General features: G+C 40.9%; 1 protein-coding gene across 2 annotated transcripts in view; it reads left to right on the top strand.

The window, feature by feature from the left end:
* EFCAB11 (EF-hand calcium binding domain 11) overlaps nt 1-26,718 on the top strand; it is a 157,286-nt gene that overhangs the window by 125,366 nt on the left and 5,202 nt on the right. The window contains exon 6 of one of the 2 annotated variants that reach the window (XR_013555984.2): nt 7,640-7,738. The exons of the other annotated variant lie outside the window; for it this stretch is intronic. The gene's annotated coding sequence lies outside the window, so the exon portion shown is untranslated. The remainder of the gene's footprint in view (nt 1-7,639; nt 7,739-26,718) is intronic. 2 annotated transcript variants of the gene reach the window in all.

The following is a 26,718-nucleotide window of genomic DNA, read 5'->3' as shown; positions in this document are numbered from 1 at the left end:
CCTTCCTCCCCTGATGTTTGCAGTGGCCTCCCCCTTATAGTCCCCCATCCTGAAAATTCATCTTCATAGCGACCAGAGTACCGTATATAGCACTTCCCACAGTCCGTACCCATCTCTTTTGTGTACTTGTATGTGTGCCCCCCCCCCCAAACTGTTCTCCATCCATCAGAGACCTGTCTGACCTGTTGGCTAATGTATTAGCCGGTATCTATGTAATATCTACCACACAGTAGATGATCAATCACTATTTGTTGATTGAATGATCCTGGGAAATAATTTTCCATCAGTTAATTTAAAATTTTAGTCACAAAGCATTTCCAGCATGCAGAAAAATCCCGTAATCAACCCAGATACCTGCCAACCAAATTTAACAGGTTTTCACGTTTGGCCATATTTACTTCAGACTGCACTTTCTTCTCTCTTTCTCTCTCTCTTTCATTTTTTCAAGAACCATTAAAGAATAAGAAACTTGTCCATTTCATCTACATTCAAAATTATTAACACAAGCTATACATGCTAGTCTCATAATATCTTTAATGACTGTAGGATCTGCCCCTTACTGTCAATCCTGATAGAAGTCATTTGTGGGGGGTTTTCCTTCTGATCAATCTAGCTAGAGGTTTAGCAATTTTATTGATCTTTAAAGAACCCTCTCTGGTTTCATTCATTTTCTGTACTTTTTCCATTTTCTAGATCAATTGATTTTTGCTTTTCTATTCATTTATTTTGCTTTACTTCTATTTATTTCCTTCTATTTATTTTAGTGTACTTGCTCTTTCTATGGCATCTATATAGATATAGATATAGATCTATCTATAGATAGATAGATATAGATATAGATATCTATATCTATCTATCTATAGATAGATAGATATAGATATCTGTAGATACTTCGATCATTGATTTTAGTCTTCTGCTATAAGATTTAAAACTTTATATTTTGGAGCACCTGGGTGACTCAGTTAAGCATCTGACTCTTGATTTCAGCTCAGGTCATGATCTCATGGTTTGTGAGATCAAGCTCCATATTGGGCTCTGCACTGACAGCTCAGAGCCTACTTGGGATTCTCTCTCTCCCTCTCTGGCCCTTGCCTGCATTCTCTCTCGTTCTCTCAAAAATAAATAAAATAAAACTTTATCTTTCTAAACATTGCTTTAACTGCATGCCACAGTTTTCTTGTTTTCATTATCTTTCAGTTCAAAACAGTTTTCTAATTCTCCTTGTGTTTTCTTCTTTGACCCATAGCTTATTGAGAAATGTGTTGTTTAATTTCCAAATACCTAAGAGATTTTCCAGATTTTTTGTTACTGATTTTTAATTTAAGTCCTTTTAAACTTAATGTAATTTTCTTTTTAATGTCTCATCATCTGTCTTGGTGAGTGTTCCATGAGCATTGGAATGGAATGAATAAATTTTAAATGTTGAGACTAGGGCTCTTTAGATGTCAGGTCAAGTTGGTTGATGGTGTTACTTATTCCTATTATTATTACTGATTTTCTGCCTCTGTTTTCTATCATTTATTGAGAGAAGAATATTAAGATAATCATCTATAATAATAGATTTGTCTGTTTCTCCTTTTAGTCTTCTCAGTTTTAACTTCATGTATTTTTAAAGCTCTGTTATTAGGTACATATACATTTAGGATTGTTATGTCTTCTTGATTAACTGATTCACTATCTTATCATTATGAAATATCTCTTTATCCCTGACAGTCTAATTCCTTGTTCTGAAGTGATATTGCTGTAGTCACTCCTTTTTTTTTTTTTTCTTTTTTTTAGAGCATGAGGGGGTGAGTGATGGTATGGGCAGAGAGAGGAGAGAGAGAATCCCAAGCAGGCTCCACACTGTCAGCACAGAGCCCCACTTGGGGCTCGATCCCACAGCTATAAGATCATGACCTGAACTGAAATCAAGAGTGGGACAGGGGCACCTAGGTGGCTCAATCGGTTGAGCATCTCTGACTCTTGATGTTGGCTCAGGTCATGGTCTCAGGGTCATGGGATCCAGCCCCATGTTGGTCTCTGCCCTGACAGCATGGATCCTGCCTGAGATTCTCTCTCTCCCTCCCTCTCTGCCCCTCCCCCACTTGCTTGCACGCGCTCTCTCACTGTCTCTCTCAAAATAAATAAATAAACGTTAAAAAAGGTAGATGTTTAACTGATTGAGCCACCCAGGTGCCCCAGTCTCTCCTTTTTTCGTCATATGTTTTTTATTCTTTTGCTATTGACTAATTTATATCTTTCAAAGTGGATTTCCTAAGGATAGGGTAAAGTTGAGTCTGCCTTTTTTAGTCAGCCTATCTCTACTTTTTAATTAGAGCATTTAGTGTATTTACATTTAATGTAATTATCCATCTCGTTGGGTTCCAGCCTCCCATCTTTATACTTGTTTCTGTTTCTTCTGTTTGTCTTTAGTTTTCTTTCTTCCTCCTTTCTTACCTTTATTTCTAGCTCTCTTATTTTCCATGTGTAGATCCAGTTTTCCATTTTGTATTATTTTTCGTAAGCCTAAAGAGTTTCCTTAAAATTTCTAGTAGTTCATATCTACCGGTGACAAATTTTTTCACCTTCTGTTTGAAATTTTAAAAGTTTTACTTTCATTTTTGAAGGATTTTTTCTTTCAGCACTTTAAAGTTGTTGTTCTAACTGGTTTCCATTATTTCTGATGAGAAGTCAGTGGTAATTTTTATGTAATTTTCTTTCTCTGAACCTATGTGTCTTTTTCTCTGACTGCTCTGAAGATTCTGTGTTTTAGCCATTTTGGTTGTGGTATTCCTTTTTATAGTATTCTTTATCCTACTTAGGATTTGTTTAGCTTCTTGGATCTGTGAGATTTTAGTTTTCATCAAATTTGAACAAGTTTGGCCATCATTCTTTAAAAAAGTTTTTCTTGGGGCGCCTGGGTGGCGCAGTCGGTTAAGCGTCCGACTTCAGCCAGGTCACGATCTCGCGGTCCGTGAGTTCGAGCCCCGCGTCAGGCTCTGGGCTGATGGCTCGGAGCCTGGAGCCTGTTTCCGATTCTGTGTCTCCCTCTCTCTCTGCCCCTCCCCCGTTCATGCTCTGTCTCTCTCTGTCCCAAAAATAAATAAAAAAACATTGAAAAAAAAATTTTTTTTAAGTTTTTCTTCTCCTATTTTGTGGTCCTCCAATTACTCATATGTTAAACCAGTTGATATTGCCCCACAAGCCACTGATGTCCCTTCAGCCTTTTTTTTTTTTTTAAGATTTAGTTTGGAAAGTTTCTATTTGTATTTATTTAACCTTACAGAAGTTTTCTTTCAGAAAGTCTAATATGCTGTTGCTCCCATCCCATGAATTATTTGCTTCAGGTATTATACTTCCATCTCTAGAAATTTCATTCAGTTCATTTTTATAACTTCCATTTCTCTCTTCATTATGGTCATAACTTAAAAAAAAAAAAAATCAGTGTGGGGGGTGCCTGGGTGGCTCCGTCGGTTAAGCGTCTGACTTCGGCCTAGGTCGTGATATCGCAATTTGTGAGTTTGAGGCCCGCGTCGGGCTCTGTGCTGACAGCTTGGAGCCTGGAGCCTACCTCAGATTCTGTGTCTCCCTCTCTTTCTGCCCCTCCCCTACTCATGCTTTGTCTCTCAAAAATAAATAAATGTTAAAAAAAAATTTTTTTTTTAAATCTTGGAGCATACTTATAATTAAAAGTTTGTGTCTACAAATTCCATGATCTTTGTTGTTCCTGGTTCTGTTTCTATGGACTGACTTATCTCCTTATGGGTCACATTTTCCATTTCTTAGCATGTATAGCGATGTTTTTATTTGATTCTAACATTGCTTTATTGGCTTTCTATCGCTGTATAGACAACTTGCCACAAGATCACCAGCTTAAAACAGCACCTGTTTTTGCCCTGCAGTTGTATAGGTCCTAAGTCTGGTGTGCTCATTTGGGTTCTCTGCGTGGGGTCTCAGAAAGCCAAAATCAAGGTGCTGGTTGGGCTGGGCTCTTACCTGGGCTGGGCTCATGGAAAGAATCTGCTTCCCAGCTCATTCAGTTGTTGGTAGAATCCAACGACTAGATTCTACAACTGGATTTTCTTGTGGCTGTAGGTTGGAGGTCCTCCTTTTCTTGCTGGCTCAGAGCCAGGGTCTACTCTCTGCTCCTAGAGAACACCTGTATTCCTTTTCATGTGGTCCTGTCCATCTTCACAGCAGCAGTGGTGTGTTAGAGCCTTCCTGTGCTTTGAATCTCTCTGACCTCCTCTTTTGCTTCCAGCTGGAGAAAGGTCTCTGCTTTTAAGGGCTCATGTGGTTAGTTTAAGTCAAGCTGGCTTATCTCACCTCAATAATGTGACAATCACAAGAGTGATATTATATCCCATTACCTCACATCCATAAGTTCTGGGAACTAGGGAGTGTGGAATCTCGAGGTGCCATCCCTAAAAATTCTGTTACCACAATATGAGTGTTATGATGTTAAGACTCAAGATTTTGATGTCTTCTTTTAAAGAGTATTGAAACTTGGTCTGGAAGCCTTTAAAATCTACTTGTAAATCAGCTTGATTTTCAAGGCCTATTTATAAGCTTTGCTACTAATTTAGACCTAATCCCGAGGTGTGGCCATTCTGGTGTCTACTCAGTAACCTAGGTGTCTAACAAGATCACTCCAGTTTCACTAGTAGGAACCCCAACATGTACAAGCCCTCTGTGAGGTCTGGAGGGGGTTCAGCTGTAAATTCCTTTCCCAAGTCATTGGATTCTCACCCTCTTCATGTCCACAGGGTGTCTTCAAGGAAGACCCATGCAGATTTCTGGAGTTCTTTTTCTGCATAGCTCTTTGCCTACAGTACTCGACCCCACAGATTTCAGACCTTTGGCCACCCCAACCAGGGGTGCACTTAGAAGGTGGGGTGGAGGGAGCAGTCCAGCCTAGGGTGCTGGAAGTTTGAAGGTACGCTGTCTGAAGATAATTTTAAAATAATTATAAAAATGGCTAAAAGTCTGTCTTCTTATAATTATCACCATGTCTCTGCAATTCCGATTAATCAGTCATAAAATACTGCTGGGGTGAGGGTGGGGGTTGGGAGGCAGGACTTTTGTTGGATTATGTTCTAAACAACTTCTGAGGTTCCTTTTGAGCTTTAATAACACATATGTAAACTTTAAATCGCACATTATTATTTCTTCACTGTATTAAACAGCTACATGTGTTCATTTCGGGAGTGCGTTTAGCACAGTCCAGAATCATTTGAACTGGCTTCAACTATAGTTTGTGTTCCCATCTCCTGTGACACAAGAAACTCCCATGGTTAAAAATGAATTTGGTGAAAACAGTGATAGCACATGGCTGTAAAGACAAAGAAACTAGTTGAGTTATTAAAATCTGTCGTAGTATATGACCACGTAGGAGATGAAATTTGTGTGTAAAATGTGAAATAGTCAAAGAGTGGAAATGTGAGCCATCCTATTTGGTATGTATAAATTTTCATTTATACCTGACCTATTTTAGTTTATTAAATTTGAATAACATTTTGTAGAGTGATATTTATCTATTTATTTATTTTTGGCACCGTTAATGGTTTGTTTTAAAACCAGAGAATGATGATCACATGATTATGGCTGGAAGTGATTTTGTCATATAGCAAACAGAGTGTCAAAAATGACATGCTTCTTGTCGCAACTCAGCTAGTCCACCATCCCCTGCTTGTGTTTATTTACCTTCTCGGTACCTCACTCCAGGCAGGGAGCCAGGGTCATCATGGGGTACTCTTCACTTGTTTTTCTTCTCAGGGATTCTAGGTCTTGCTCTCTGTTCCATCTCTGAAAGCCAATAAAAAAAAATTTTTTTTTCATTGTTTATAGTGGAAGAGCTAGTCTGGCACCCTCCAAGTTGGATTTAATTATTTGGTTATATTCCTGTTTCCTGGACTAGCCCATGGGTTCCATAAGTGTCGGAGCCATATGGTATTAGACTTTTCCAGAAAAACAGAACAGGATGCATATGTAAGGGGAGAGAGATTTATTTTAAGGAATTGGCTCATGCAACTGTGGGGCTGGCAAGTCCAAAGTCCATAGGGCAGGCTGCTGGTTGGAGACTCAACCAAGGTTTCTTTGTTGCATCCTTGAAGAAGGACTGCTTCTTGAGGAAACCTCACTCTTTGCTCTTAAGGCCTTTAACTGATTGGATGAGGCCCACCCACATTATGGAGGGCAATCTGCCTTACTCAAAGTCTACTGGTTTATAGATTAATCCCATCTACAAATTTTCTTGTCAGCAACATGTAGACTGGTGTTTGACCAAACAACTGGGCATCATTGCCTAGCCAAGTGGACACACAAAATTAGTCACCACACAAATTTTATTTATTTTTACACCCCTAGGTCCTAGGGTGGTATAGAGGAACTAAGAGCTGAGAAATAAGAAGCTGGAGTTTGGGTATAAGGAAATAATATTGGAAATAAGGCTGGAAGATTGCAGTATCTTTGAGAGACTTATGTGTAGGAGTTAACTCTTATGTGGGCAGAGTGGGAGTCTTCTCACAGTTTTTATGAGGGAAATACATGATGTTGCCTGTCTTGAAGGCAGTGTGGAGACTGAGGTTTAGTGTGCAGAATTGTTATGGTAGCTAGGGGGAGAGAATGGCAAGGACCTGCAAAATGCAATGTCCTGGGGATGCGAAGATCAGCACAGCAGTAGTGGGACCAGTCGGAATGAGCAGAGAGCCCACAGAGAGAGTGTAAAGAGAAAGGAGAGAGGCACATAATTAATATTTTGTTGGAGAATTCCACATTTACATTTCCTTTGGTTTCTTTGTGTCCTTAATGCCAGGACTTCCCAAACACTTTGGAGAAAGCTTTAGAAAGATGTTAATAAAACTAAAAAACAGGCCAACGTGATTCTTTGTGAAAAAAGAAATTTATTCCAACAACTCCACATTTATACCTATAATCCCGTACTTTAAACTGTTAAGGTTTCTCTGTGGCCTATTCCTGTCTTTAGTCATAGGATTTTGTGTAGTTATAATAATGCTGTATATATCATTTCATGTTCTCCTCTAAGGAAGTTTGTATCCATATGACCTTCACATATATTATATTTAATAACAGAAAAGCTTCATGGTAAATTGACGACTCATCATTTACAGAGCTGTATTCCTTCCAGCAAACATAGGGATTTCCTACTGGGTTTTTGCCATTATAAAAGGTGGCGGTATCCATGGCTTCCAACCTAAAGCATTTTCAATATCTTTATTGCAATATAATTGACACACAATAAACTACGCATATTTAAAGTGGGCAGTTTAATTTTCGACACGTATTCACTCATGAAATATCACCATAGTCAAGATCATGAAGATGGCCATCACTATCACAAGTTTCCTTGTATCCCTTTACAGTTATTCCCATCTCCCTGCTCCCCCTTCACAGGCAAACACCAAACTGCTTTCTATCCATTTTCTAGGATATTATATAAATGGAACCACACAGTATGCACTCGACTTTTGTCTAGCTTCTTTGACACAGCGTAATTATGTGGGATTTATCCATTTTATAGTAGGTATCAGCGGTCTGTTCCCTTTTAATTACTGAGTAGCATTCCACTATGTCAACATACCACAGTTTATTGATCTATAATGGACATTTAGATTGTTTTGGTTTTTGACTGTTGCAGACAAAGCTGCTGTGAACATCTGGGCACAAGTCTTTGAATGGGTATGAGCTTTCTTTTCCTTTGGCTAAATACCTAGGAATAGAATGGCTGGATTATATGGTAGGTGTATGTTGAACTTTCTTTTCTTTTCTTTTCTTTATTTTTATTTATATTTTATTACTTGTTTACTTTAATCAAAGTATAGTTAGCATACAGTATTATATTAGTTTCAGGTGTACAACATAATGATTCAACAATTCTGTACATTACTCGGGACAATAAGTGTAGTCACCATCTGTCACCAGACAACACTGTTGCAATCTTATTGACTATCTTTCCTATGCTGTGCTTTTCATCTCCGTGACTTATTTATTTTAGAACTGGATATTTGTACCTTTTGATCCCCTTTGTCTATTTCACCCATCCCCAGCACCCACCTCCCCTTTGGGAACCACTAGTTCTCTGTATTTAAAAGTCTGTTTGTCTCTCTTTTTTTATTTGTTTGTCTTGTTTCTCAAATTCCACATACGAGTGAAATCATATGGTATTTGTCTTTCTCTGGTTGACTTATTTCACTTATCATTATATGCTCTAGCTCTCTATCCATGTCGGCACAAATGGCAAGATCTCATTCTTTTTCATGGCTGAGTAATATTCCAGTATGTATACGTGTATTTGTGTGTGTGTGTGTGTGTGTGTGTGTGTGTGTGCACATACATATAGTATCCATTCATCTTTTTTATCCATTCATCTATTGATGGACACTTGGGCTCCTTCCATATCTTGGCTATTGTAAATAATGCTGCAATAAACATAGGGGTGCATATATCTTCTCAAATTAGTGTTTTCATTTTCTATGGGTAATAACTAGTAGTGGAATTACTGGACCATATGGTATTTCTATTCCTTTAAAAAAATTTTTTTTAATGTTTATTTATTTTTGAGAGAGAGACAGACAGACAGACAGAGAGTGAGCAGGGGAAGAGCAGAGAGACAGAGAGGGAAACACACAATCTGACGCAGGCTCCAGGCTCTGAGCTGTTAGCAGAGAGCCCAGCGCGGGGCTCAAACTCATGAACTGTGAGATCATGACCTGAGCCGAAGTTGGACGCTTAACCGACTGAGCCACCCAGGGATCGCTGGTATTTCTATTCTTAATGTTTTGAGAAACCTCCAGACTATTTTCCATAGTGGTTACACCAGTTTGCATTCTCACCAACAGTGCATGAGGTTTTTTTTTTTTTTTCCCCATCCACATCTTTATAAACTTGTTATTTCTTGTGGTTTTGATTTTAGCCATTCTGACAGATGCGACGTGCTATCTCACTGTGCTTTTGATTTTCGTTTTTCTGATTAATGATGTTGAGCGTCTTTTCACGTGTCTTTGGCTATTTGTGTGTCTTTGTTGGAAGAAAGTCTATTCAGGTCCTCTGCCCAATTATTTGTTTTTGGGTGTTGGTATAGAAGTTCTTCATAAAGTGGGTATTAACCCCTTGTCAGATACATCATTTGCAAATATTTTCTCCAGTTCAGAAGGTTGCCTTTTCATTTTGTTGACGACTTCCTTTGCTGTGCAAAAGCTTTTAATTTTGATGCAGTCCCACTAGTTTCTTTTTGCCTTTGTTTTGAGGAGACCTCTAGAAAAATGTTTCTACAGCTGATGTCCAAGAAATGACTGCCTGTTTTTTTGTCTAGGAGTTTTATGACTTCAGGTCTCACATGTGGGTCTTTAATCCATTTGTATGTTGAATTTTTTAAGAAACTGCTAAGCTTCTGTAAAGTGTTTTCAGTCCCACCAGCAGTGAGTGAGACTTGGAGTTGCCCTACCTCTTCATGCGCAATTGCTCTTTGTAAATGTAGCCATTTTTAGAGGTTTGCAGTGTTTGCCTCATTATGGTTTCCACTCATATTTTCCTAATGACTAATGATTTTGAAAATCTTTTCACGTGCTTATCTTCCATCCATGTATCTTCTTCAGTGAAGTGTCGTCTCAAGTCTTTTGCCCATTTATTACTGGGTTGTTTGCTTTCTCATTATTGCATTTGGAGAAATCTTTATATATTACTTCATCAGGTACAAGCTTTGCAAAGATTTTCTTCTAGTCTGTGGCTTATCTTTTCACTCTCTTCACAGTATTTTTTGAAGAGCCGGAGTTTTTTAAGTGTGTTTTTCTTTGGATACACAGAAACAGGATTTTCGGAAACAGGCTTAAAGGGTCAGAGAGTATCATCTTTTGTGTGTGCGTGATTGTGGTTACCTCCAGTTGGACTGCCTTTGGAAGAGTTTGAAACACTGTTCCTGGGTAATAGCAATGTGTTCCTTGGGGTCCCGCCAACTCCGGACTTTATCACTTGTCTTTGTGTCTGCTATTTCTGTGAGTGTAAAGTGTTACATTACAGTTTCATTTCACTCTCGTGGCAAGTTGGCAAGTTGAACATTGACTTAAATTTAGTATATTTAAATGTTTTTTCTTTTGTACTTTTGGCCATTTATCATTGGGAATGTTGACTCCTTTTTAGAAATTTGTAAGAGCTTTTTATATAATTTAGATGTCAAAATTGATATACAATGTTTATCACAAAATAGTTCCATATCAATATTTACCTTTTCTCTTAGTTTCATCCCCTACTCCAGCTACCACTTATTTGCAACTTCTCTTGTTTTTTAAACAGTAAATCCAAGTGGCCACTTAGATTTTCTGTTTTATTCTAAATTTGGGAAATTGTATGTGAAATTTTTCTTCACTATAATTTTATTAGGGCTTTATAATTTTGTTTCGTGCAAAGTAAGGGTTTAAGTTTATATTTCTTAATATTGTTAAGGAATAACTTAAGCAGCTCTCCTTTTCTGCTGCGCTCAGATTGCCCTGTATTAAATTCTCATATAACTTAGGTGCTTTTTCAAAAGTCTCCACTTGATTCCCTGGTTTCTTTTTATTTATTTACTTATTTTGTTATTTTATTTTTGACAGAGAGAGAGAACAAGCAGGGGAGGGTCAGAGAGAGACAGGGAGACACAGAATCCAAAGCAGCAGGCTCCAGGCTCTGAGCTGTCAGCACAGAGCCTGATGCCGGACTTTGAACTCCCAAACGGTGAGATCATGACCTGAGCGGAGGTCAGATGCTTGACCGACTCAGCCACCCAGGCACCCTGGTTCCCTTGTTTCTGAAGTCAGCAGTATACACCGATGTGCGTTGCTTTATGACACAATCCGGTATTTCCTAACACAAGTCCCGTCTCCACCCCTGCACTTATTGTCAAAATCAATCTCTGATAAGGTTTTTAATTCTTATGTAACAAATTGCCGTCTTGTTATTGGGGAAAATGTATCAAATATATGAATTAACTTGAACTGTTGCCATGTTGACAATATTCTTATTTATTTTTCTTCTACAAGATACTTGTAGTTTTATTTATGTTGGGCCTATAGCCCACCTTAGGTTAGTTACAAAGTAAGTACTCAATAAACGTGTGTTAAGTACAGATATATTTTGTCCTTGTTATAAGGGAAACAGATTTTTGAAGCAGAAATTTAATAGTTGTTTTTGCTAAAAAGGAATGCTACTTGTTATTTTGGAACGGGTTTTATGTGATAAGTATTCTTGAATTCTTTTTTTTCTGAAATTTTTAGTAGATTTCTTTCAGTTTCCTGTGTTTGTATAATCATGACTTTGGCAATTAGCCATGTTTCTTTCTTTTCAATTTTTCTTGCTTGTTTTTCCTCCCTTATCACCCTGACATGACCCTCTAACAGTTTATTAAGTAACCTGTCTGATAAAGAGTATCTTTGTTTTGACTTTGCTTTTCGGAAACATGCCGCTAATATCTGTACCTCCATTAAGAGCAACAATGGCTTTTGATTTTAAAGTTTTTGTTTTGCTTAGTTTTCAGAAATTAAGAATCAAGAATGTACATTATATTTTATAAAATTCCCTTTTAAGCCTTCTGATATACAAATACAGTTGGCCCTATAACAACATGGGGGTTTCAGCTCCCTTGCAGCTAAAAATCTGGGTATAATTTTTCACTCCCTAAAACTTAAACCGTGACAGCATACTGTTGACCAGAAGCCTGACCTCTAACATAAACAGTCGATGAACACTTGTTTTGTATGTTATATGTATCATGTTCTGTATCCTTACAATAAAGTAACCTAAAAAAAAGAAAATGTCATTAAGAAAATCAGAAAGGGGGTGCCTGGGTGGCTCAGTTGGTTAAACACCCGACTTTGGCTCAGATCATGATCTCAGGGTTTGTGAGTTCGAGCCCTGTATCCAGCTCTGTGCTGACAGCTCAGAGCCTGGAGCCTGCTTTGGATTGTGTCTCCCTTTCTCTCTGCTCCTCCCCTGCTCATGCTCTGTCTCTCTCCTTCAAAAATAAATAAACATTCCAAAAAAAAGAAAAAAAGAAAAAGAAAAGAAAATCAGAAGGAAGAGAAAATATATTTACAGTAAAGTATCTCTGTTTATTGAAAACAATCTGTGTGCAGTCAGGTCAGGCTGGGCCAGGGGCAGCCATGGGCCTGACCTAGGGGGATGGTGATGTTCTGCAGCCTGGTGGCTTTGGTTCAGAAAAAGTAACAGTACAGCTGCCTCACCTGCCTGGGGGTGTGCCACCGGCCTGTCACCATCAGCAGCTGTGTCCACACACGAGTGCCTCCCTGGCCACCAGGAGGTGCTTGGCAGAGGGGCCCCCACGGGGAGGGATCTATGCCTCCCTGGAGGGGCCCAAGGCTCACAGCCACCCAAGTGCACCTGGGAAGCCCAGCACACAGAGGACTCTGGGGGTGGGGACCCCTGGGGCCTGAAGCTCCCTGTGCAGCACTGTGCCTGCCCTCTGTGCTTTCCTCTGCTTCAGCCCAGACCCCTGGTCTTGGGACCCCCGGCAGGCTACTACTGATGGCCTCTGTGAACTTCCCCAGATCCTCAGAGGGCAGTAAGGGAGACCTCAGTACCTGTCACTTTCAAGTGGATTCCATGGAGACTGGGGCAGGCAATCATAAACTAACGCCTTGTGGCTTTAGCCCTTTTTGAAAAATCTGCATATAAATAGACCTTCCCTGTTCAAACCCCTGTTGTTCCAGGGTCAACTGCAGCAAAGTACGCTAGGGGTGAATGGAGTGAATTAACCGTATCATAAAAAGAACAAGTCTTTTTTGGGTCACAAAAGTTTCATCATTTGCTGTGAATTTTCCCAAATTTTCTTTTTGCGGAGACATTAATTAGCATTTGTCTTGTTGCTACAGCTCCTAAAGACTTCGTATTCTCCCCTTGCCTCAGCAGCGCCTCCAGTCTGCTCATTTGACTTTTCCTCGTGATTCTCATTGACTTTTATTTTTTCATTTAGGTGCTCTACCAGTTCAGGCAAAACCCTACTTTTCGGGATGTTCCAGGGTAGTCATTCCCCTTGAATGGTGGATTTGCTCACCGTTGCTCAAAACTCCAGTTTACAGCTATCCGTGTAGTATTAATTAAAAACGATTTCATAATGAAATTCCTCTAATTTTGATAGCAGTGCTTCTGCTAAACTCAAGTTTTGCTAAAGGGCTCTTTTCTTAAGCACAACCCGGCATCTGCGGGAGAAAAACATAATTAAGAACTTGAATGGAAAATTTTCAAATGTACACTTACTCCATAATTTTTAAGCACTAATATTTTGAAATGTTTTCGTGTTTTCTTTTCTCACCCCCAAATTATTGGAATGATGTCCGTGCTATTATTCTGCAAGGATCTGGGGAGCACCCTGGATGGGAGGAGGATCAGGGCATTCCAGGTCCATATCTTTTGCAGCCTGCAATTCTGCATGGCTGTGAAAAGCTATGGAGCGATTGCACAACAAAGTGGTCCTGATCCAGAGTTTACCCCACATCCCCACGTAATCCGAGAACGAGTTGGAAGTGAGGAGTCCTGAGATCTTAGTCCTAGTACTACATGCAGCGTGTACATAGCTTTGAGCTGGTTGTGTTCTGCAACTTGGCTTTTCTTTCAGTGTCAAATGGGACCTAGGTGGATTTTTGACAAAGGTCTTCTTTACCTCCGAAAGCCCAGAATTATTACTAGCTGGGTGTAGAACCCTGCTATCCATAAAGAGACCGGATTTTCTATCCTGATTTTGTTGCCAACTGAGCAGGTAACTTTAGGAAAGCTGTTTTATGCTTCTGAGCCTTAATTTTCTCATCTGTAAAATGAAAAAAGTAGGTTGGGTAATTTCTAAAGTTCCTTAAAGGGAAAGAATGACTAATGCCATTGCTCAGGCCAGAAGGTCGGAATTTGGAAGCATGGCAGGCAGGTTAGAGAGGCCTTTCCTCCCTTGTTCCAGAGTATGTGAGACTCACGAATGGCAGGCCCTTAAGCCCTCAAGACAGAGCACTTCAGGAGGGTGGGAGTGGGGGGCAGGGAATCAATGGAGATGAAAAGTTCCCATCTGGGGGCATATGTTCCGTCCAGTGCTCCGAGATTGTAACACCAAGCACCAAGTGGAGTTACTTTATCCCTGTGGTTCAATTCTAACTAAGAAAAGGCTTTTGTTTTGTTTTCTCTTCCCCTGGGAGCCGTGTTCAGTAAAACTTCCATACGGGGATATATTTATTATTAAGGAGTGTCAAGTGATCCGAATAGTCAGACCATGCAGTCACAGAAAGAAAACTATGGTGGAGGAATGTGCACCCAGACGGCAGCACCCTGGACCCGCGTTGCCCGCTGCACGTTCGAACACGCTCATTCCTTTAAAAGTTCTGTCCATAACGTCTTTCCTTTCATTCCTTTCTTATAAACTCACATTATGTAAGCCCTCGGAGTGCTAAATGTTTTTCCTTTGTTGGCCATCACTCTCTGGATGATTTTATCAAACATGAATTTTTCCCTTAGCTATTGATTGCATGCAGGGGGGAGCTGGCAGGGTAGACAAGAGGTGGCTGTGTGTGCTCTGAGGGCTCAAGCATTCTGGTGTGTGTGCGTGTGTGTGTGTGTGTGTGTGTGTGTGTACGTGCTTGTGTTTGGGCGCGTGGGCACGCGTATTGGGAGAGAGATGGTTACAGAAGTAACAACTGCTGCTCGTAGACTACTTTGGAAATAGGGAAGGGTACGAAAAAGAAAATACAAACCAACCACATTCCTACCAAACCAAAGATAATCAGTGTTAATATTTTGCTATTTATTATTTCCTGTTGCTCTCCAGGATTTTGTTGTTAAAATAAATGCGAGTTTTGTTTTATTTTTTACCTCTTTGCTTTGTGATCATGTTGCTATTTTCACTTTTTAAATACCTCTACAATGAGTGTGTTTGTACTTTTGTTATTACCTTAGGAGAGGCTCCTGGATGTGGGGATCCCATATTAGGGAGTATGAACTTATTTTGTCATTTTTACAACTCTTGATTCTTCTTACCGTTTTGCCTAATTAGCAAAGTTTCCTGATTAACAAATGACAGTCTCTCCAGCAGCATGTGCGTCCCTAGCCATGTTCTGAGCAATGACCCAATGTTACCTCCTTTTCACATCTTTGCAAGTCTAACAGGTGACAATAGTATCTCATTTTTTGTTCTATTTCATCGATTGCTTATAACATTGAACATTTTCACATGTTTTCCATCTCTACTCTTTCTTCTATTCGTGTCATTTGCCCATTTCTTCTTTTTTTTTTTTAAGGTTTATTTTTTTGAGAGAGAGACAGAGTGTGAGCCGGGGAGGGGCAGACAGAGAGGGAGACACAGACTCTGAAGCAGGCTCCAGGCTCTGAGCTGTCACAGCAGAGCCCGATGCAGGGCTCGAACTTATGAACTGTGAGATCATGACCTGAACTGCAGTCGGATGCTTAACCGACTGAGCCCCCCATTTTTCTTCTATGAGAATATGTACCTGTGTCCATTTTTTAACACAACTATTTTTCCAGTTTTTCCTTATTTTTTATAATTTTTTGAAGTACAGACGTTTTAGGTTTTCATATATTTAAATCTGTGATCTTTTCCTTCACAGTTTCTTCCATTTACTTTTATCCTAAGAATGTTTTCCTCATCTTGAGACCAGGTTAATATTCACTTCCATTTTCGTGGTTGGTTTGAATCTGTGGTTTGAATTTTAAGACTCTCTGGAACTTTCATGTATTTAGAATTCATTTTAGTATATATCATGGAGTGATGATCTAAATCATTTTGTTGCCAAAGAGCCAGTTTTTCCATTATCATTTTTTAAACCATCCCTATTTGTCTCCAGTGCCTTCATTATCATATTCTGTACTGAGTTTTTTTTTACATACAGGGAGACCTCTCCAGGCTGTGATCCGTTGTATCCCCTGGTGTCCTTACGCCAAAGACACACTTTTTCTCCCCAGTTGCTATAATATGTTCTCAGACTTAGTATTTCTTGTTTTCAAATCATTCTCAGCTCTTCCTCCCTGTTTATTTTCCAGATGAATGGTAGAGTCATTTTCGTGGAGTTCCAAAAACCTCCCTTTGGGGTTTTGATGAAAATTGCATTCAACCTATAAATTAATTGGGAAGAATCTGGCACCTTTACAACATTTCGCCTTCCCAACCAGGAATACACATATGGCACGTCCCCCCACATTTTCAAATATCCTTTTCTACGGCTCAGTGGAATTTTGCAGTGTTCTTTATACAAATTCAACACATTTCTTTTTACGGTATTTCCAGATTATTTTATATTTGGGGTACTTTTTAAAAAACAGAATCTTTTCCCCCTTCGGTTTAGATCCACTCTTTTTAATATCACTTTTCCCCGGTGATTGCCAAGTACTGACAGTAATCTAAGTGGAAAGCATATTTGTTTCTTTCCAAGCTTATACACTCAGAGATTTAGAACCAGAACCAACCGTAAATATAGTTGCGTATATGATAAAAGTGAGGTCATGAGAGGTAAATTGATTTATTTAAAGATCATACAGCTTGTGAGGTGAGTGGCTAAACAGGCGAATGCTTCCAAATGTTCGTATTCTCCGTGTCAGGGACGTGTAAAGCTTAAATATCCAAAACCAAACTCACTGTCCTCCCCCTTGTGGTCATCTCCTGTGGCTGCTGTCACAATTTATCACAGACTTAGTGACTTAAAACAGCACACACGTATCGCCTTTTAGTTCTGGAAGTCAGAAATGCAAAGCGACCCCGCTGGCCTAAAATCAAGGGGTCAGCGGTGCTGCCTCACTTCTGGAGGCTCTAGGGGCAAATTCTCTTCCTCGCCCTTCTGGAGCTTCTGGAGGCTGCCTGCATTCCGTGGCTCGTGGCACCTTCCTCCATTTTCATAGGCGATGTCTTCACATCTCCCAAGTTCTCTCTGACTCTTCCTGAGTCTCCTACTTCCCTCTTCCACTTTTAAGGGCCCTCGAGATTACATTGGATGCACCTGGATAATCTGGGATAATCTCCCCCATTTTAAGGTCAGCAACCCTAATCCCACCAGCAGCCCCAGTCTTCCTTTGCCATGTGGCATCACCACACGTTCTGGGGATTAGGACGTGGACGTCTTTGGGAGGGCCATGGTTCTGCCTACCGCAGCAAGGAGGAACTTTCAGAATTTCTACTTAAGCACATTAGCTCTCTCCTCGAAGCTCGCCACGTCTTCCTGTGCTCTTTGGATTATGATCGAAACCCTTACATGGCTTGCGAGCTCCAGAAAAGTCTTATCCCCCTTGCCCCCCAGCCTCATTCAGCTGCACCCTCTTCCTCACTCTGTGCTCTGGCCACAGTCACTCTTTCCATTCCTTGAACATTTCTTGCTCTCTCTTGCCATGAGGCCCTCACATAGGCCATTACATCTGCCTGGAAAGCCCTTCTGCACCTCCCAACTAGCTCTCATCCCTCAGATCTCGGCCCCGTTCGGCTTCCTTAAGATCGAGGCCTTCACCGGGGCGCCTGGGTGGCTCAGTCGGTTGGGCGTCCGACTTCAGCTCAGGTCACGATCTTGCGGTCCGTGGGTTCGAGCCCCGCGTCGGGCTCTGGGCTGACGGCTCAGAGCCTGGAACCTGCTTCGGATTCTGTGTCTCCCTCTCTCTCTGCCCCTCCCCCGTTCATGCTCTGTCTCTCTCTGTCTCAAAAATAAATAAATGTTAAAAAAAAAAAAAAAAAAAAAAGATCGAGGCCTTGACCTCCCCGCCCGGTCCTGCATCCCACCGTCTAGTAGCACCTTCTCTCTTTCCTTCAGAGCACTTAGCACAGTGGTGATTTTACTTTGCTCAGAATTACTTAATTCTCTCTGGTGGCTAAAAGCTGCAAGGAACTCTGTTTCTTTGTTGCTCACCCATATATCTTCAGAACCTAATGCCCCTGGTCCCTAGCGGGCTCTCAGTGTGTGTCCCATGAATGAGTAAATGAACTCACTAGCCTATTTCTAAGAAAAAGCATTTTTAGTGAATGTGTTCACTGACATATTTATAAAAACAAAAAGACTGGGGCTTTTTCAAAGTCCAACAAATAAGTAAATTATTAAAAATCCATTTGATAAAATCATATATAGCCATTAAAAATGAAAGTGAATGAGGCATCTGGGTCGTTCAGTTGGTTAGGCATTCGACTCAGGTCATGATCTCACGTTCATGGGTTCGAGCCCCTCATCGGGCTCTGCCCTGTATGGAGCCTGATGGGGATTCTGTCTCTCCTTTTCTCTCTGCCCCTCCCCTGCTTGCTGGCTCTCTCTCTCTCTCAGTAAATAAATAAAAACTTAAAAAAAAAATTTACAAAATGAAAATGAAGCCATAGCATTGGGGGGGGCGGGGGAGGGGAATGTTTATATTGTGTTTAAAATAGAAGGATATTACTCTCTCTGTGACCCTCCCCTGTTCATGCTCTGTCTCTCTCTGTCTCAAAAATAAATAAACGTTAAAAAAAAAAATTAAAAAAAAAAATTAAAAGGGGTGCCTGGGTGGCTCGGTCGGTTAAGCGTCCGACTTCAGCTCAGGTCATGATCTCACGGTCCGTGGGTTCGAGCCCCGCATCGGGCTTTGAGCTGACAGCTCAGAGCCTGGAGCCTGTTTCAGATTCTGTGTCTCCCTCTCTCTGTGACCCTCCCCCGTTCATGCTCTCTCTCTGTCTCAAAAATAAATAAACGTTAAAAAAAAAATTTAAAATAGAAGGATATTAAATACTCTTATGCTAATCAGCAGGAGAAGTACCAAAATGATCATAGCAATTGGTTCTAGATCATGGGATGGTGAATATTTCTTTTTTCCTGTGTCCAAACTTTCCTGTTCATGTGTTCAGATATTCAGCACACGTTTCTTGCATCCACTGTGGGCCAGGCACTGCGTCAGGTGTAGAGAACACACAGTGAACTAGATGTATGTGGTCTCAGCCCAATGCAAGGTTACAGCCCAGTAAGGAGGAAAATTAATAATAATCATCACACAGATGGACTAGTATTCATGGACTGTTGCTGTATTCGAGAAAACATGGGTTCTTTTACCATAGTGTGCACCACAGGCTAAAGAAAATATTTTTATTTGGGGGGTCCATTATCATTACGGCATTAAAAAATTTTTTTTAATGTCTGTTTATTTTTGAGAGAAAGAGACAGAGCATGAGCAGGGGAGGGGCAGAGAGAGAGAGGGAGACGCAGAATCCGCAGCAGGCTCCAGGCTCTGAACTGTCAGCACAGAGCCCGACGCGGGGCTTGAACTCACGAGCCGTGAGATTGTGACCTGAGCCGAAGCCGGATGCTTAACTGACTGAGCCACCCAGGCACCCCTATGGCATTAAAATTTTTAATTGTGGAGGGTGGGGAATTGTAGGAGAAATAATACCATTTTCTTTAGGCTTTGAAGGGGATACCCTAACTTGTCTCTCCAACTCTTCATCACCGCTTTTCTGTACATTCTAGAAGGAAAACTTTGGGAGTCAAGGTGAACTTCTTTTTGGTTAACTTAGTTCGACGACGTTAAAAAGATTTGTGCAGGTGGTCATCAGGATGCCATTGATGCCTGCCCAGTTCAGACTACTTCCCAAGCGTTTGGTGGGTCCTCAGCCCCCACTTTAGGAAACCGAAAAAGCAGAGTTTTGCCACCATCAATTTTCTCCGTTTCATCTTCTCACACTTACGCACTCAGTGACTGTGCCTCTGTGCTCGAGCATAATGTAAATACTTAATTTGTTTAATAAATATCCTGAAACATCCTCTTTGAGTTGTTACTAGAAGGGCACGAACCTTTTAACTCACTTAGTCAGCGCAGATCAACACTTAATGTCTTTAATGATGATCTAGATCTTTTTTAGTGGCTGAAAATCTCCGTAATCAATGATGTGGCCCTGCCTGGAGGCATGAAAGACTAGATAATGGGCAGAAAATGTCACGCTGGATGGGGCTAGTAATTTGAATCCCTGAAATCAGTATTAGCGTGGCCATTTATAGGAGAGGCTGGTTTCTTCTCAAGGCTAGAAAGAGCCCACCAGCACCCCAGTATCCCTTAGTGATTTACGCATTGCTGAAACCCTCATGATGAGCCAGTTCCTTTGCTCAGCGCTTCTCCCCCATCCACCTACCCAGCAAGGTCAATGCCACGTCAGCTTCTAGTACAGTGGTCACCCACCTCAGAAGTAATTCTCGGTGCTGGGCAGGAGAGGGTATCATGGAATCTATGAGACCTTATTAAGGAGGGTGCATCCTCCTATCTTCCCCCATCCCCGTATCAACCTTGAGAATTTCATTTTCATTTCAGGGATAGAACACAAGTCCTGTTTTCTAGCTGTTACATGAAGAAGCACTCCCAGGTTTCAGTCCTAAAATATCCCCTCTGAACTTACACTTGGAGTCCCTTGGTCTTAGCCTAGGATTTGATTAATTTAGCCGTGTGTACATTCTCTGCATCTCATAATATTCTAAACACTTGTCATATGCCCTCTGAACCTTCTTTATCTCTTTCGACTGAAATTCTCATATTAAAAGCCCTCGTGGTCATTCCATTTGGCATGACTTTGTGATTATAGGTAGGCTTTATTAATAGAGAGCTTCTGATAATGTGAGGGAATTGTTTCATTATGAAATGTTATTTATTTTCTATGTTGTTTATTACTGTCCACAGACCCAGAGGTTTCAAATGGTGGGATCATGTTGTAAACGAAGGCATAAGTAATTTATTATAATTATTCTGAACTAAGGCCAGATTCCCTACTGGCTCAGTGATGCACATCAATTGGAAATGGGCTGAGATGTAAAATCTTATTTTCCTAAATGGATTATTTAAAACTAAAGTGTAAACAATTAAAAGCATTAATTTTTATAAATTGTTACATTGTCATTTAATGGAAAAACAAAAACAAAAACCTGACCTGATAGAATTTTAAAACAATGTTTCTTTAAGCTATATAGAGCAAGTCCCTCGGATTTCTGGTGAGGCTCCGCTGACATAGTGTGATTTGGCCATGTCACAGTCCCTAGGGTGACTGTCAGGTCCTGTGCTCTCCTTTGAAATGTGAGTGCTTTTAATTAGATGGGGCAATGGCTAGTGTTTGTTTTTCTGTTATTATATTATTATCATTCTGTTGCCAGAACTCCCAGTGTCATCTAATTGTCAGGGAGGCTGGAGCGTGTGGTTTAGGAAGAGAAGCAAATAAATTTTGTTGAACACGTGGCAGGCTCTGCCACAGAATCAAACTTTACCCATGTCGGAATGGATGACCCGTTATCCCAGCTCCTTGTCTTGCTTCCTCTCACCTTTGGTGAGTTCCTATATGCACGTTCTGGATGCCGTTCTCGCTCATTGATTGCTGGGCCTTAATCACACTTTTAATTACCGAAGCTCTGTGTTATGTTTTGATACATGTTTATTTCCTAAAAAGTATTCTCAATCTTCTGGTGCATTTACTTTTCCAGATAAACTTGCGGTACAATTTATCAAATTTCCTTTAAAATGAAACAAACAGGGGCGCCTGGGTGGCTCGGTCGGTTAAGCGCCCGACTTCGGCTCAGGTCATGATCTCATGGTCCGCGAGTTCGAGCCCCGCATCAGGCTCTGTACCGACAGTTCAGAGCCTGGAGCCTGCTTCTGATTCTGTGTCTCCCTCTCTCTCTGACCCTCCCCCGTTCATGTTCTGTCTCTCTCTGTCTCTCAAAAATAAATAAACATTAAAAAAATTTAAAAAAAAATAAAATAAAATGAAACAAACAAACAACTAAGCAAACAGAAAACCCTTCCTGTCGTGTATCATTAAAAACATGTTCTATTTGAAAACATGACACCATTAGAGAAAATAAGCATTATTTGACATTGGTGTCTTCTGACTCCGAGGAAGTATGCTTTTAAAAAGCAAGCTTCCTAGCACACAGTGGCTAACAATGTTATTAGGGATTTATAAACGGCTCGAATGTTTATAGTTCATATTTCAACTTCAAGTCTGTTTGTTGCATTAGCAAAATGAAGCTCATTAAGCCTTATTCTTTTGGTCCATCTCTCCAAGCCTCTGAACCCACTAATACTCAGCTTTCTAGTCTGGAAGTATGTAATCTTTCCCACATTACACTTGAAAGTTCAGCTCATTCCTAAACCTCCAGTCAAGGATATGAACTTGTTGCTTTCAGAGAGGCCACATCTGTGCACTGAGCCATTACGCCATCTGTTAAAGTGGTCAGAGTTCATTTTATTGCCTCCTTTGTGGAAGGACTTGTACTGTAAAAGCGTGTGTTATTGAAAACATAATTTTCCTCATCATTATGCTTTCTTTCTAGCCGGATCATAACCTGCGAGAAATCTATTGAGCAGAGAGTGAAAAGCTCTTCAGAATAGCTGTTCTTAAGAGATTAAATGATTGCCATCTCTGTCCCATTTCTTTTATCTCATAATCAAGTTCAAGATGATACTAGATATCTCAGCTGAAGTGATTATATATTTGAAATAGAAATGGCTTTATCTCCATTCATATTTCACACTGTTGAAGGCAGGATCATTTTTCCCCCATTTACATTCATATATGTGTATGGTTCTTTACAACTGTCTGCAGGGTTAAAGATTCAGAGTACTTTTTGAAGGCAAAAATAGCTAACAGGAGTTTGGTTGTATTTTTAAATTTTCTATGCACAAAGACACTAAGTTAAAATCCAACTTAGATCCGTCAAAATTTAGAGCTGTATCAAATCTTGGCAAGTCATAGCCCAACCATTCTATTTGACAAGTGAAGAGCTTGGGATTCAGAGCAGCTAAGACACTTGCCCAAGGTCACACAGCCTCCCTGAGATGAAAGCTCACTCCTAGGCCATGTCTGCTGAACCACGCTGCCCCCCACCCCGACCCCCACCATATTCAGAGTGAGCCTGTCATACAGATCTGCTGTGGGGAAAGAATGGAAGAGCTTGTGACCCTAAAGCATAGGAACCAGATTTTTCTTTATAATTACTTCAAAGATGTTCACTTTGGCTTTTGTTCTTTATCCTTAAAGCTGTCTGATCTGTGCTATTTTCTTACATCACCATTTCTCTTCCAGAGATTCAAACTGAGAAAAAAGACCATGTCACTGTTTATTAGCAGCTCTGCTAAAACACTTGACAGGGAAGGAATATGAAACTATTTGCCGGAAGTGAGGCATTGGGCCGTATGTTGATTGCATTTATCCACATGCCCACAAGTAGTCAATAATCAAGCATACTGAAATTACATTCTTTCCTCCTTTTAAAATATTTCTAGCTTTAAATAAGCCTCCTCATTTTTAAAACCTAGTAAATAGGAAAAAGTGAGTCATTATTTATAGTTAATCACTTTTGCCAGCTGTGACTGCATTTCACATCCATTTTTCTTTTTTGTCTTGGACGGGGGAATCTATCCTGTCGCTCTTTAAGGAAAAAACCATACTGGTCCCACCGATAGCCTCACAGTTAAGGCACTGCAAACAGGGATTTTTGCTGGATACGGCAAGAAAAGTAACTTCTTTGAATGCAGGATTGTGGAGAATAATCCAGAATCTTGAGATAGCACCTAACAGGAAAATCTGAATTATTTCCGGGTTCGTTTTGAAGTGGAATAATCATTTCAAAAATACTGTCTTTATGAGTGCCTATCCTATGTCTACCCAGTTCCAGATACTGCAAGGTTTAGAAAAGATTTCAGACGAGATCCCTGGCATGTCAGGACACTTTCACTGAAAAGCGTCAGGCGTCCATTTCAGACCATCTTGAACAACCAAGCAACACTACTGGGTCAGGTGACTAAGAATTTTGACCTCAGGCTGCTTCCAGCCTGGTTTGATTAGGCTCCAGCTCGCTCTGCTGTTTTGACTCTTTCACCCCATTCGCAAAGCTGTGTGTAGCCTCATTCGCAAAGCTGATAATTGACATTTACAAGCACGTGCAGAAATTTTTGGATCAATACACCATTGGCTCCCAGAACTGTGGAGATTGCATCGGTGCGGTAGAAAAAGGACTATGGTCGTACCAAGCCTCGCCTCTGCATCCCAGGAAGGGCTTCTCCTTCGCCCACAAACAAAACTCCTAGGCTTCATTATGGTTGAGCCAACTCTTTACCAGTCCATAGTGGCCAGGGGAGAGATGTCATGTCCCAATTGGCCAGCCAATCCTTGAACCCAATCGCTGTGGTTAGGATGGTAGGATTATTAGTGATTGGCTGTAGATCCCACTTCTGGAACTTGGGATGGGAAACCATCCCCCCCAAATCACATAGCTGCTGAGCAGCACAGAGGGTGTAGGATGGATGCTGGGGAAGGATCTAACAGCATCCACTGTTGTCTTTCATCTAGAGAGCCGAGCCTGGTCCTAATGAGGCCAAAGTCTTGCCTGGCTTGTGTCATTCTTTGTTCCTGATGTGATCTGGCCATCCTTTTATCCTTCACAGTTCATCCTACGTGGCCAATTCTACCACCTACGACTCATGGCCGGTCCATAGCTGTACCTCTGTATCCAAAAGGCCCTCTCTTCTACTTAGGAATATATTGTCTCATGCTGAAGGAACAACTAATTGTTGACAGACTAAATATCATTAAATAAGCCATGTATATTAGAGAATGCCTCTCCTGTCATTTTCTGGTGACCCCTGACATGGCAGTTGTCTGGAGCTTAAAACTTCAGAGCTCTTCTTAAAGGCAGTATTTCATTGGCTCTAAAAAATTTTCCAAGTAGAGGAACCCACTGATCTATTTCAAGTAGTGAGGTCCCTCTTACCTGAATGAGACCCTTAACATGGCATGTTATTGCTGATGACGATCCAGGTGCCCCACGGGAACTTCACCTCTCGAAATAAACTTTCTACTATGTCTCAGCCTGGGATCTTACTGAAAGCGGACCTTGCAATGAGGAATCACATTCAGTTTGTTTGTTTGGAAGATGGCCGCAGGGAGCACGAGCAGAACAGAGAATGAAGGCCAAAGCCCCTACAAAGGGTCTGTTAACCGTGTGTTAACAAAGGGTTCGTCCCTTCTGGAAGCAACTAGAGCTCAATCCCACGAGAACCTCCAGTGAGCCAAGACTACGACCTCAGAGCAGGCTGCCTGCCTGAGGGACAGGAGCGAGCTGATATCCACTGACGCCTGTTCCCTCACTGGGCAAGGGTCGTCCCGTGGGGTGTGTTACCTCCTTAGTTTTTCATCCTTCCAGATTGCATGTATGTGAGGACCACACCCAGTGTTAGCAGTCCCAGGAAGACAGTGAGAGATACTCGGTGTGGGGTGTCCTGAGGGGAGGCCCTCCAGCCATGGCTGGGCTAAATGATGGGGGGCAAGAACACGAGGTGGGCACGTGGGGAGTCAACCTCACACTGCACAGCCAAAGTCACGCAGGCGCCTAGAAAAGACCAGAAATCATCTACATATCTTTTTTTTTTTTTTTTTTTATCTCTCCTGCATGTCTGAATGGCTTTTCTTAACACATGTCTTTAAAAAGGTAAAATTAATAAACACATTACCAACTGGATTGCCATAGAGCCCTGCAGGACTCTCATCAACAAAGAGGCAAGCACGCCCGTGGAAAGAACCAGCGGGTTCCTCAGAAGAGAAGGCTGCTTGCGGGAGAAGCTGTCATCATCACATCTTCAATTGGCGGGTCCTCTCATCCCCAGCAGGGGCTTCTTGCTTGGAGGGTAATTTTTATTCTCACTGTTCAGTCAGGATGACAGCTTTGTCCCTAATGTGATGGCAGTTTTGACTTTAAATTATTCCATAAAGAATCAAAGAGAGAGAGATTCTCTCTCCTTTTTCCCCACCCCAAAAATTCCACTAAGAAAACTTTTCTAATTTAAATCTTTGCCTCCACATTAAATTTCTCATTCATGTTTCAGGTGAATCAAATACACCGTCAACTTTCAAAACCCTGTGTGACTATCACAGTGACTCAAAATAATTGCTGTCTGTCAGTGTGTTTGCTGGGAACACAGATATGCCTGTCACTGGCTCTGTTATCATACCACGAGCTTGCCTCTCAAGTGCGGTCTTCTCTGGGCTCAATTCAGAACCTTAGCGTCGGCAAGCAGAGTGTTGAGGCAATTATCTGCATAATCCATCCAAGGAACATGTGTGCCTCAGCTGCCCCTGAAATCACCTGTTTTTAAAAAAAAAAAAAAGTCTTTAAAGCAATTATTTTAGTAAGTATAGATTTAGCTGGAATGTTCCAAAGAATCGTCTCCAACTTTGGTTCCTCTAGCTTAGTGCTTTTCAACCAGGGATAATTTTGTCCCTCAAGGGACACTTGGCAATATTTGGAGATGTTTTGGGCTGTCAAAGCTGGGGAGCGAGGAGAGAGTGTGCTACTGACATCTCAGGGGTAGAAACCAGGGATGCTGCTGAAATTCCTGATCCCTGCGGTGCACGGGACAGCCCCCACAATAGAGAATTATCCGGCCCAAACCCTGCCCTAGCTGGTGAGGCTTTATGCATTGTAAAAGACGGCCATCTTTTTGGAAAATTGGGACTAAAAGAAAATATTCCTTCGGTTGAAAAATATCAATAATATTAAGGAATATTTTAAGACAAAGTAACCCGTAAGAGAAGTTTCCACTTAACATTTCACATTCAAGTTCTGCCCAAATGAGTTACATGTTTCTCAGATTGCAATTATAATACATTCTAGTTCGTATTCTTGTTGGCACTTAAAAATATCACTTTTATAGTCTATCATTTTATTTTATTATTTTTTTTAATGTTTATTTATTTTTGAGACAGAGAGA

The sequence above is a fragment of the Panthera onca genome, chromosome B3, assembly GCF_046562875.1.
Source record: "Panthera onca isolate mPanOnc1 chromosome B3, mPanOnc1 haplotype 2, whole genome shotgun sequence".
NCBI lineage: Eukaryota > Metazoa > Chordata > Mammalia > Carnivora > Felidae > Panthera > Panthera onca.
Note: the sequence above shows the minus strand (reverse complement) of the source record. Positions and strands in the feature narration are given on the sequence as shown.